The sequence below is a fragment of the Lepidochelys olivacea genome (assembly GCF_965140295.1).
Source record: "Lepidochelys olivacea isolate rLepOli2 genome assembly, chromosome: 2".
Lineage (NCBI taxonomy): Eukaryota > Metazoa > Chordata > Testudines > Cheloniidae > Lepidochelys > Lepidochelys olivacea.
The window spans coordinates 191,926,700-191,939,063 of NC_140412.1; the positions used below are offsets into that span (position 1 = coordinate 191,926,700).

At 42.8% G+C, this 12,364-nt stretch overlaps 1 protein-coding gene across 3 annotated transcripts in view; it reads left to right on the forward strand.

Moving 5' to 3' along the window:
- Positions 1 to 1,962: 1,962 nt before the first annotated feature.
- Positions 1,963 to 12,364, forward strand: part of CPNE4 (copine 4) — a 333,548-nt gene continuing 323,146 nt past the window's right edge. The window contains exon 1 of one of the 3 annotated variants that reach the window (XM_084619842.1): positions 1,963 to 2,506. The gene's annotated coding sequence lies outside the window, so the exon portion shown is untranslated. The remainder of the gene's footprint in view (positions 2,507 to 12,364) is intronic. The other 2 variants (XM_084619841.1, XM_084619843.1) reach the window with 2 other exon arrangements.

The window sequence follows — 12,364 nt, forward strand, 5'->3', positions numbered from 1 at the left end:
GCTTGTTGGCAGAGGAATTCACCTCCATTACAAGTTGTTGTTGTTTTTTTGTTTTTAACATGTGAGGCCTGTGCTGAGTGTTCTCGGTTTTGGCTACTGAATATGATTACATTGCTTGCTTTCTGTACTTCACACCTCATAGTGCTTAGGAGCAGCACGACAGGATTTGTCAGCTCTGCACACACTTGACATGAGTAGGTTCGGGGCATAGGAATGACTGTCTCTGTTTCAGGTCCCCTTTCCTTGGAGAATTGCATCACTGGAGACATTTATTTTTAAATGTTCTTTCTAAATAGCTTGATATATACTTTTCATATTGGGGGAAAATCACTGCGTCTGTCTCTGTATTTATAGGGCCTCCATTACTGTAATATCTGAGTGCCCCACAAGGGGCTTATGAATTTATCTTCCCAGTGTTCCTGTAATGTAAGGGGTATAACTTAGATACAGATGAGGAACTGAGGCCTCAAAGGACCAGATTTGTAAAGGTATTTAGGCGTTGCTCTGCTCACTGTTACAACACCTAACTGACTTGGAAGCCTTATTTTCAAAAGTGACTTAGACACTTGGGAGCCAAAGTTTCAAAGGGATCTAAGCTCCTAAATCGGCTAGGCCTAAATACCTTTACATATCTTGGCCAGAGAGACTAAGAGCCTGATCCTGCAAACACTTAAACACATGCTTTACTGACAGATACAAATAGAGTTACATGTATGCTTAAGTATTTGCAGGACCAGGACCTAAGTGACTGGTCACCCAAGGTCACATAGGCAGTCTTTGACAGAACCAGGAACGAAACCCCCGTTGCTCAATGCCTCGTCTCTTACCTTGGCCACAAGACCATCCTTCCTCCCTTTAGAGGTCTTCCTCCTACCCAATTTTAGGGTGATATATGGAGATTATGGCCCCACATCAGCAAACTAATTAAGCATGTGCCTAATTTAAGCATGTGAATAGTTTCATTGAGACTACTCATATATACTTCAAGTGAGGCATGTTCTTTAAGGACCTTGCCAAATTGGGGCCTTTGCCACCCTAGGCTCTGCTTTCCTTTTTAGAGATGTGAGTGGGATTTTTGTTAGAGGTAGGCCCAAATTTAAACCCAGATCTGAACACTCCAGTGATTTGAAAAAATTCAGATTGGGATCTGAACACCGTGCTTCCTGCATGTGTACATGGAGCTGCAGAGAGGGGTGGGGAAAAACGTATATAGTAAAAGGGTTGTTATTGTCCGCCCCCCCCCACCAAGTTATTTTAGGTTGAAGGTACCCACCCTTCTCTGACCTATGGTGTTGCTGGTGCAGTGCCATCATTTTAAGTGAGCAGTGTCTTTTGTTCCCTCTGGCATTTAGACTGTCTCCTCTGTGTCAGCATTAGACTAACACGGCTGTTACTCTGAAACCTGTCATTCCCAGTCTGTGCATCTGGACACATTAACATACACAGACTGGATCTTTAATTCCCACTGCTTTTGATAGGCTACTGGGAGATTAGGTACGGTGAGTGTTGTGTGTTTGCTGAATCAGTCAATCAATCTGGCTGAATCAGTCCTTTGGAAAGCTCGGGATAGGGTTAGGGTGGTTCATTTCTTCCTCCACTGAACTTCAGGGCGGACGTGCTGAAGCTGCAGATATCTTAAAACTTCCAGCGCAGCTGTCAGTTTTAGGGGTGGAGGAGACCCCCACACCCTCACAGTATCTTTCTTTTAAGGGGGAAGGTTTGTATTTCTGAATTTGTCCACCAGCAGCAGGCTAGTTTTGCACAACCTATTGGACTCTGGAAAGAGCGGTTGCCTCTGTATGTGCAGACTGTGCCTCCGGATTGTAGTGCTGAAGGAGGCAGGGGTTTGTACCGTATGCGGGTGACTGGAGCGGTGGCTGACACGGATATTTGCTCGAGCTTGGTTAGGAACTTGAATAATCACGTTTTTTTTTTCCCTTTCCCGGTATTTAACTGTACTTAGACTGTGGCGGTTTAGAGGCTGCACTGGAAGAGCTTTAACTGAGTGTACACACACTGCCAAGTGCGCGCCTGGGAGCCGCGGGCTCTGCGGACTGAGAAGTTGGCGGAGGGAAAGAGCGCGCTTTAAGTCCTGTGAAGGGAATTACCTTGCGCGGGGTGCTGCTGTGCTGGCCGGAACCACCAGGGGGCGCGTGAGTCGGCTTCTCAGCCCAGCATCTGCCTCCCGCGCGAGACGCCCGGGCTGCTCAGAAGGTGGACCTCTCTCCTCGTGTGAAGCTGCTGTTTCCCAGCGCCACACCTCCCACCTCGCCTGGCCGCGGCCGTCGGTGCTCCAACCTCCAGCTTCCCCGATGCCCTGAGGATGGAGCCGGCTTTTCCGGAGGGATCCAGCTCCGGCCCGCAGAGCAGCAGCACCGCCTCCACAATCTCCTCTCTCTGAACCGGCCAAGCCCGGGAGCCAGAATTTAAAGAACAAACGAGGGACGCCCTCAGCCCGTTCCACAAGCATCTGGGACCAGCCCTTTGCAGCCGATCACTTGCACAGGTAGGCGAGGCCCTGGCTGCTGAGAGACGCGTCTGTCCTAGCGGCTGTGGGGCTCTAACTTTCTCCAAAATGTGTGGTTACGCTTAAGGAAAAGAAACAGAAATAAACTTTAGTCAGTTTCTCCTCCCTTTCTCCCCAGCTGGGGATAACGGCGGAGTGGTGCTAACTGGCAATCTGTAATCTGACCTAGGCGCTGGCTTTTCCAGCTGGGACCTCTTGTGACTGTGATTTCCCATGCAGTGTTACTGTTCTGGATCTCCTAGGCATGCCTTGGGTTCCAGCATATAACAAAACTATTTACTAGCTTGATCTGAAGAGAAATGAACGTAATTTGATCCATCGTGCTGAAGTGCACGATGCTAACTTGGCTCTCGCTGTTATTTTTACAGCTGAGTACAGATTAATATTTCAGCGAGTGTGCTCGTTTCTATGATGAACGGGATCGATATTCTCTGTGAGCTCGTGTGAGTTTATCCCCAGCTCCTCCTATGCAGCCGGCTGGATGGCAGGTGCCTAAAATGAAACGGAAAGGGGCTCCCCAGAGAACAACCCGGCACCAGTTTGTTAAATAATATTGAAGATTGACTCCACAAATGCTGGAAGTATTTGGAGAGCAATAACAGTGTGTCTTGGGTTGCAAAATTAAACACGGCTCAGCCAGATGATATTACAAGGCAAAATACACAAGGATTTTTGGGTCCTAAGGCAAAAGTTTATTGCTGTTCCTGAAGAATGTCAATAGTTGTTTGATTATCCTCTCCCCTTTATTTAGCTAGGTACATTTCACAGAGAAGCCTGTGTTTCTTTCTCTCTATTTGCGGGTCTTTGGTGCCTCTCTTACCTGCCTGAACTGGTGCTGAAGTTCCTGATGAGGTACAGCTAAAATGTCTCAGCATGCAGAATGATGCCCCATATTAGAATAAAATAGTGCTACCAGAAATGGCTCATACATAGATAATGAGTTGCATAGAATACATGATGCATATGCTTAATAGCGGCAGAACTGGTACAGCAGGATGATCAACACACACACTTACTGTTCTCCATCCCCCATCCTTATATGAGGTTGGAAATAAGAATTGTGAAAACTGTCAGATGAGTTTTTCTTGCTGTTGGACAAGCAACTCCAAATCATTGTCTGTTAATTTGAAAATATTAATTTGAGTATTTTTGAATAACAAAATCTTTCGTGTCAGCTAATTGGAATTCTTTATTTCCTTAGTGCAAACTTTTCCTTCACTTACAACAGGGCAGTTCAGTTAAACTTACCAAAGTAACTGAGGGGGAGAATTTGGTCCCTTAATGTTTTTGTTCTTGAGATTTTTCTTAATTCTTGTAGTTCTAGCTCATACAACTTCCTTTTGGATTAGTTTCTGTAATTGGAAACTGCGTGCTGAGTTGCAGTGGTGCGAGTGCTGTTTTCAAAGTCAACTTCAAGAAAGAAAAGAGTTGAGGGAGTTTTCTCTTTAATCTTCCAAAAGCTCCTGGTAGATATAATAGTGTGAGATCAATTCAGTATATTTGAAGGGCCACACATCTTCCACTGTCAATTCCATATTTGCTTTAAAACTTGCAACTAGAGAACACGCACATTATTTGTTAAATCTTTCCAGGCAAGTTTTAATTATTTATTTGGTATACTACATAAGGGAGAGCACTAATGTGATTAATTTTTGTGTATGGTAGATTAAGCATAAAGCAAAGTTCAGTTCTCATTAAAGTGTGAGTTCTGGATTTGCTTAGTTCATATAATCTGATGTTTTCAGAGCTCAAAATAAACTTTTTCATTAAACGAGAGAGAAATGGGACTTGATCTTGAAGCCCTTAATGCCTTGTTGACTTCAATAGGGAATTCTGGCTGATTAAGGGCTGCAGGATAGTGGCTCTTTGTTACACAATTGGCTTTGTGTGTGCAATTGATTTAGATAACTTTGCATCTGATCCTCTTTTCATGTTTCCAGCTGAGCTGCCACAAAGTAGACTTCATTTAGGTGCTCACTTCTTAAAGAATCAGACAAATAAATCAGAGAGGTAAATGTAGTAGAGACTGCCAGAGAGAACACAAAAGTTTGTTTGTTAAGCGGAGGAAGGGGTGGTGGTGTGGGTATTGATTGAGAGACAAATGCTCAGAGAAAAGAGCGATGAGTAGCAGTATAAAAGCCGAAGAAAAAGGCACTGATTCATATATTGAAATGCGTATTATTGTTGTTGTTATTTGTATTGTGGTTGTGCCTAGGTGTCCTAGTTGTGAACCAGGACTTTACTTTGCTAGACGCTGTACAAACTCAGGACCAAAAGATGGTCCCTGCCCCCAAGAAATAACAAGAGCTTTGTGGATGTTTTGACAGAAACCTTACAAAAGACAGATGCTCCTTACATAGTTGTATTGTCACCAAAACGTTACTTCATAGTGTTGAAAAGCCTTCAAGCTAGCACATATCCGAGAAATGCTCCATCGGTTTATCACTTCATCTTTTCTGGTGCAATTGCTAGAATACCTGACAGTAAACATATGCAGGTGGAGTCCAATAAGCTTCACAGCCCATCAAAGCCACTTGCCCAGCTTCAAAACGTGTGGCTGCAAAAATAGTTTTGTTTTTTTTTAAAATTCTGAAAAAGTAAAATAAATAAATCTTGCCCGTGTTTAGTAGAGTAGCAGAACAGCAGCAACCTTCGCTTGAAGAGATACTTTCAGTATAAGCCCCTTTACTATGGAACTCACTTTTTGGGGAAGGAGAACACTTTCTGGATTGACATTTCTCAATTTTGTTCTTGTCTAATGGGAATTTTTTGGGGAAAAGTCTGGGTAAATTCAATTTAGCTGCTCTTCAAGTGTGAAAAGGCCCTTATTCCCCATACCACGAAACTCAAAGCCCGTTTATTATAAAACTTCACTTATCACAAAAAGGCAATAACCTTGCCTGAAGGCAGGTGTCTTTGAAAAGTGGGAAGCAATTTCCATTAAGAAATAGTGGATCAGATACTGCGTCTGAGCTGGTACACATTGGTGTAGCTCCATGAACTCCAATGGAACAATGCTGATTTACGCCTGCTAAGAATCTGGTCCAACAAAGGTATTTGCATTTGAAAATCACATCATGCGCACACACACATGAGGTTTGAGATGTTCAGAGCAATGGGGGGATTTGGATGCTGGAGTCCCTTTACTATTGTGCTGAATAGGGATGGCTCTATGGTAAGTGCTTTCCTGATTCAGGGCCGTAGAGGGCAGTGTGTTTATTAACTAAATTCAAACTCAACTATCTAATTTATATAGGAAAAGAGACATGTAAAATTCCCAAAGAGATGATTAATATGAACATAAATGCATTTGAAATTCAATTAGCTGGTATAACATTACAAAGGCTATCAATCTGCATGATTGAGGGCAGAAATTGATCTGGAGTAGGAGGTCAAATTTACCATATTGTGTAATTTGCAAGATTAATGACAATCAGGCATCCAAATGCCTTCGGCAGAAAATCAAGCCTAGACATGTTTTGACTAACTTTTAACAGTTTTCCAAGGTGCAGCGCTTCAGATATATACAGGCAAATGTAAATCTCACTGGTTGCATCACACATCTGTAACTACATCTTTGGTATCCCACAATAAAATAAACATGACACTATGTATTTCCAGGTATAGTACATAATAGTTAGCACACAATGTTAAGGTTCCCTAGACGTTTCCATTATATACCATTATGTCTTGTATTTGACTTTTCTCTCTGACAGACATGTACATTTGTGTCTATATTTGAGTGTCTCATAGTATATTCCAATAAAAATATGTACAGTTATTTGAATGGGCTGTCACAATTTTTCTTTGTCTAGTTCTTTTCACACTTCAAGCAACAAGCAGATGCAGAAGAAAAAGTCCACTATATTAATGCAATGGTAGGGTTGAGAATTTGAATATATAAAAATCAGAATATTCCAAGTTATGGTTCCCAAGACAACCACTACTCAGCAATACTTCATATAAATATGAAGGCATTGAATTTACCAGCATATAATGTGATACACTGCACCACCGAGGCAGCTCCAAGCAAATATGAAGTTTAAAAACCACAAAGACGGGGGATAACATATGTACAAAGAGCTATGTTACGGTTGCTGCGGGAACCATAACTGTGATTTTCTTAATTTTGTGTCTTGACACTCTCAACCATATTATGTTACTGTGTTTTTTGCACTGGAAAATTTAATGCACCACTTTAAAGTGTGAATTAAAAGAATGAAATTCTTTACAGGCTTGTCTTCACTATGAAACTTGCCCATTGCTGACAACAGGTGCAGCTCTGAGTAGGTTTTAACTACTGCTACTCAAATAATGTTGCATGCAGTGCATCCTTGTCTACCCTTATTGCTAAAATGTTCAGTTTAAATCAATTCAGCTGCATCCATTCCTGACACCAATTGTCAACAATGAGTTATTTTTGCAGTATAGACTAGGCTTTAGATGACCTGACACATTAACTACTAGCTCTCCCTCTAGTCTGTCACTCAAGAGTCACATGCCTATCACAAACTTGCAAAATAAATAGTGCTATTCTACAAACGTACAAACTCTACTGGGCTTAGTGCTTTCTTTTTTAGCCCTGATTCAGGAAAGTACCCCAATTCAGGACAGCAGTTAAGCAGGTGCTCAGGTCTGACTTTTAGTGGGAGGTAGCTGCCTTTGAAAATCTACAATAACTTTAGTGAGTGTTAAGCACAGGCTTAAAATTAAGCACACGCTCAAGTGCTGTCTTGATGAGGGATGAGCTTAAGCCTAAATGTGTGGTTGAATCAGGGTCATAGGCGCCCTTACATGAAATATATGTGTGTGTGTGTATAGACTAGGCTTTATATAAAATATATACGGCATTAAAGTCAACTGTACCATAAGGCTGGAAAGTATTTTATTAGGGGATTTTGATGACAAAGTAAACCAGTAGCTTTCAACCTTTTCATACTGCTGTACCCGTTTCAGGGATCTGATTTGTCTTACATACCCCAAGTTTCACCCCATTTAAAAACTACTTGTTTACAAAATCAGACATAAAAATACAAAAGTGTCACAGAACATTACTGAAAAATTGCTTGTTCTCATTTTTACTATATAATTATAAAATAAATTGATTGGAATATAAATATTGTACTTACATTTCAGTGTATAGTACATAAAGCAGTATAAACAAGTCATTGTCTGTATGAAATTTTAGTTTGAACTGACTTTGCTGGTGCTTTTAATGTAGCCTGTTGTAAAACTTGGTATCTATCTAGATGAGTTGATGTATCCCCATGGGGTGTGGGTACCAAGGGTTGAGAACCACTGACCTAAACCACAAAAATGGAACGTGAGTAGTTTATACATATTGCCAGAACACAGAAACATAATTCTGTAAGTGACCTAATTCAAAGTTTACAGCATAAAATCTAACCACAATTTCTCACTTCCGTTGCGTGAGGTGATCTATTGGGTGAAATCCTGGCCTGTCAAGTCAGTGGAGAACTCCCATTGACTTCAATAGGGAAAAGATTTCACCCTTTATATTTGAAAGATCACACACAAGCAAAAGAACCTGATTTAGGGGCCTATAGTTTATTGCTTGCTTGAAGGAATTGTTTCTGTTTAGCTGGAATTTATATTTTTTGTTATAATGCATGCTGTTGGTTTGGTTATAGACATAGCCTTACAATAATTAAAGATGAATCAGATTAAAAATTGCATTGCATCACTGTGTGACCTTTCAGCCTGTTAACTTGAGTCATCCTATTAAAATATATATAATGGAACAGTGATTCTGCATATGCAGTCAGCTTGGAAAGGTTAGCTACATCTACCTCTGAAACGGTTGTTTAAATAATGTGTGTGTGTGTGTGTGTGTGTGTGTGTGTGTGTGTACACAAAAAATGCCCCAAAATAATAACCAGTCTCTTTTTACAGTCTCACAAAGGAAGGCTCAAGCAGGTAAAAATGAGAAGTAAAGGACAATATAATGATCAGGCTGGAATTTAGATCAAGTTTCACCTAAAACTCCCCCCTTGAACCAGGCTGTTAGGCTGGAAGGTCTGAGTGCAGCCAGGAGCAAATTGCCGTGGGGTAATGACAAATAGAAGGGGCGTTGTTTGTCCGGTACCAGTCAGAGGAGTAAGGCAGGGAGCAGAATCCAGGTGGGAACGCAGGCTGGGGGCGTCAATAGACGCCGCTACACAGGCTGGTCGCGAGAGGGCGCCGGAGCATCAGCCGAACTCGAGCCGCAGCGTGTCAGCAGCTGTGATGGGGATCCGTGGGGATTCCCCCCGCGAGGCGATCGCCGCTTCAGAGCGCCCCAGCCCGGCCAGGGGGGGCTCCGGGGACGCTCCTGCTGCAGCGGGCTCGGCCGGACCTGGCCCCAGCTGCTGCAGCAGCCGCGAGCCCCGCTGTGTGAGTTGCAGCCGGTCCCGAGGGAGGAGGCCGCTGGGTGTGGGTGGCTGGGACGCTGCGCCCTGCTCTGCCGAGCTATCGTTGCGCCTTCTGCTCGTGTGTGTGTTGATTAGAGATGGGGCCAAACCACCAGCCCTGGATCCAAACACCCCTGAGCTGTGGAAGTGGGGTGTACAAACACCCTCCCCCCTCCCCCCCCGACCTACATCTGAAGTTTGGAGAATCCCAGCACCCCCCTGTCCCGGCCACTATAGAAGGGTGTGAAAGCCGGGCCTGGCTCTGGCCGTGGGAGCCCATCTCTAGTGCTGTACGTGCTTAGCTAGTTCAGGCGTCGGGGTAGCAAAAGCTCCGCTCCCTTGGGTTGGGGCCTGTGACACATGCCGCTTTGCAAAGCCATCTGCCAGGAGTGCCCAGGGAGTATTAATAAAGTGCATGCCAGCCCAGCTCCCATGCCTCTTTCCCGAGGTGCCAGCGGGGGCTGGGCCTCCCAGGAGGGGTGAAGGGTTGTGCAGCACCAGTCAGTAGACTGACCTCCCCAGGGCTGGATGTACGCTAAAGGCAGAATGCACTGTTACCTGGCCAGGAAAATACTGTTTGTTTGTATGGGTCTCTGCAGACAGGGCTGCTTTCCAGTTCATGTGGGGCAGCAGAACCCATGGATCTGGCTCTGCTCCTGCTGTCTGGCCAGACAAAACAGACACTGGCCAGGAAATGAGACTATCTGCTATTTTCTCCCTCAGCCCGCCTTCTTTTTTCCTCACCAACTCTCTGTCCTGTTCCTTTACCTCTTACTCTCTCATCCTCCCTGTGTCCGGCACAGGTCCTCCAACGGAATGTCTGCCAGCCTCCTCTGATGACACTGTTGGATGGTATGGTAGATCACCAAGACATGGAAATCACAATGGTGCTCTGGCTGCTGGGTCAGAAATGTATGTAGTGCAGGGCCCTTTAAGAGGTTGCATAGGGCTAAGGCAGCTACTGATGGCAGGGGCACCAAAGAGGAGGACCAGGGGTCCAGGTGAGGGTAAAATAAAGTGCCCTTTACTTGAATACTGGGCGGATAGAGACCTAGTGTGTTCCAGATGAGAAAGTTTCCATTTTAGGGCTTAGAGATTTATCTGTGCATTGTGGACCCAGCTCTGCTATGCCACTAGTGGAATCAGTGCTCATTTCCCCACCTTACTGTGTACTGCGATTTCCTTTATGTGAATTATCTCTTAATAATCACTCAGATTGACAGTATTCAGTCAGCAAAGCAAAATGCCCTGCACCTCTAGAGAATACAAACAAACATCTCTCTCCTAGGTTGTCCATTGTGACTCCGGGCTTATGGTCTTTATGATGCTTGAAATGTATTAGTTTATTATATATATCGTATTTTAATTTGCTTTTGTGAGCTTCTCTCTCATTTTCTGCAAATTAGCAGAGTTGGAGTGGGAAACTCATTTTCTTTTATAATGATTTTGGCTTTTGCTCATTTCCCTGTGAGGACGTATGAGAGTTAACATGTCAGTCACAGTGTAGAGGGACTCTGTTGATAGGCAACTGGCACATATTGCTACAGAACCGCACTGTAATGTTCAAAGAATATTTTCCATCTATGCACTTACACAGTGGCTGTAAGTGGTTGGGGTTGCCTTACCTGGGATATTAACTTCAAAGAATTTCCCTGGAAACAAAGAGACAAGAGAAATCTTAAGGATGCAAAATATTTTATAGCTTTATTCTGATATAAATAATTGTGAAAATCTGTAACTAACAAGCTTTTAAATAACCTAGGCAGCTGTTTCTTGTTTGGTCTTCTGTTAATTACTATGAAAAACGGCTGTTTATTGCTGTTGTGTTTGCTAGTTGATGGGGGCACGCATCATTTGCTGACTCCTGGTACAAATTTTGCCTCGGTACATCATGTGTTATAATAAACATTTAGCAGATGCTTTGATGGGATTGTTTAATTTACAGTGGAAGCTTTATGGGATCATTAAGTTTCAGTGAAGAAGATAAAAGTAACGGAATTCTTGCCAAGCATATTGGCTAACAGGGCTTGGCTTTACATGATGATCAAAGAAATGAAACATACTTTGTTTTGTATGGTCTAGAATATAGTACAAATGAAGTACGGTTAAAAGAGAGTGAGAGAAACGGGATTAGTGTAACTAGGATACAATTCACTGTGGGGGAGCGTTATTATGAAGAATAAGTCAATCACCTAGGTAGCTCTCAAGAGTATGTTCCTTTGTGTCTGTGCAAAGTCTGTCATGTTTTTAAGCTTGGTATTGACATTCTGGGTTCAGTTTCACGTCTATGGAAGCAGCTGTAGTCAGTTTGCTCCACTGTGCTACAACTTATTTTTATGCTATTTTTCACGTGTACAAAATACATGTATAGTGTTTGGAAACAACTGTACACCTGGGAATTGGCACCACAGTGCATTGTTTGAATGAGCAGGTACCCTGTAGAAGGTACTGTAGCTTCCCTTTTCTGCCTTTAGGAATAGATGGGGTACAATGGAGGGTGCCTCTAGCTTTTATTTTAAGTTAATTGCCACTTGCTTAGCTGTCATTAAATTTCAATTCTACTTGTGGGCACGCTGACTTTAATGGCCATCCTAACATTCATATCTTTTAAGAGGTTCAAAGTAAAATAATTTTCCATTGTAAATTTTGCTTTATTGTTATAAAGGCTCACGCACAATTGACCTGTTTTTTAAAACCTTGGTGTCTTCAAGATGAAAGAATTGAAACCCACAACTGTATTGTGAATTAGCGTCCTCTTTTCTGAACTGTGAGAGCTGGTGTGATGGAAACCGCTTTAGTCAAAGCCATCTTCTCTGGCAAAAATGAGGCATGTTGTGTCCCTCAGTTTAACCGCAATTTAAAATATCCAGTGTAGCTTATAATTAGAAATGAGAGGCTAAAATCTCATCCCTTTGGATTTGTAATGAATGGTTGGTTGAAAGCAAAGGGTCCACATAGAGACAGGAGAGAGACATTTAAAATACAGCTTTTAGTGTGATTACACATTAAATATTGACCATTATGGGCCATTTCTGAAAGATGAATGGTGTACAGGGTATCAAGTAAAGCCAAGTGCCCCTACAGGGAAATCACTTTGGGGGGATTTATGAATACTGTGTGTTAGTTGACCACATTCAACTGTGTTTCTCAAGGAGATGACACACTGCTAGATGGGCCAGAGATAGCTAAAACAATAGCTTCATTTCTCACTCAAAATACTTAAGAGACATGTCAAATCTCAACGGTAAAAATAAAGTTGAAATGCAAGTTGAAATCCAAATGCTCGGTAACATTGACTGCAGTGGAAATTTTGCTCAAGAAAGGGCTGCATGCTATGTGACCAGTCATTGAACATCCCCAATGGATGCGCCCCCACATCTGATTCGTGTATGAGATTAAATCATTGAACTGGCTAATGGCTTGTCAT